At 29.9% G+C, this 767-nt stretch overlaps 1 protein-coding gene across 1 annotated transcript in view; it reads right to left on the reverse strand.

The window, feature by feature from the left end:
- The window catches only part of DNAlig1 (DNA ligase 1), a 34,807-nt gene that overhangs the window by 9,565 nt on the left and 24,475 nt on the right, over positions 1–767 (reverse strand). The gene's annotated exons all lie outside the window — the stretch shown is intronic.

Consider the following 767-nt stretch of genomic DNA (forward strand, 5'->3'; position numbering starts at 1 on the left):
AACTTTATATGTTTAAATAAAAATAGTGAATATTGGACATTTTTATAATATTGTTAAAGGTTTTCTATTACAGCCACCTTATAAATATTAATTAAATATATAAGTATTTGACATAACTGATTAAAAAAATGATCCATTGGTAAATATAAAAATTAGAAATTAGCTGCTACCAACCATAATTTAACACTTAGAATCGTCCGATTAAGTGCATTCTGTAGAACATCCGCCACAGATCAACACTTTTTTGTTGCTAAAAAAAAGGAGTCGTTTTATGAGTTGTGATCATGATCGATCATTTAAATGTTGTTACAGCTTTCTGATAATAAAACATGAAGTGCATGTATATTAATATATTTTCAGTCATTTAAACAGTAGGCTTCTGGGACTCAAGACTAGGAACAAAACCCGTCGTACTACAAGACTAGATCCCAACTGAGACTCTCCTAGTAAGCAGACTTCCTAGGCCGATCAGAGTGCCACAAACTAGAATCATATCCACCTCTCAGGTAGATGTTTCTGTTTAAGTGTTCAACACAATGCCCCCCCCCCCAAAAAAAAAAAAAAAAAGGTTAAAAAAAAAAAAAAAAAAAAAAAAAAAAAAAAAATTAAAAAAAAAAAAGGAAAAAAAAGAGATTTTTAGTTTGGGGAGCAAAAAAAAAAAAAAAAAATGGTTAAATTCCTAACTAGAAACTTAGAGATAAGCCAAACAGCTTATACCAGGGATCAGAACAGAACTAACAACTCACAACAATGAGTTGATTTTTCTT

This window comes from Halyomorpha halys, unplaced genomic scaffold (genome assembly GCF_000696795.3).
Source record: "Halyomorpha halys isolate HHAL.00 unplaced genomic scaffold, Hhal_1.1 Scaffold72.1, whole genome shotgun sequence".
Classification (NCBI taxonomy): Eukaryota; Metazoa; Arthropoda; class Insecta; order Hemiptera; family Pentatomidae; genus Halyomorpha; species Halyomorpha halys.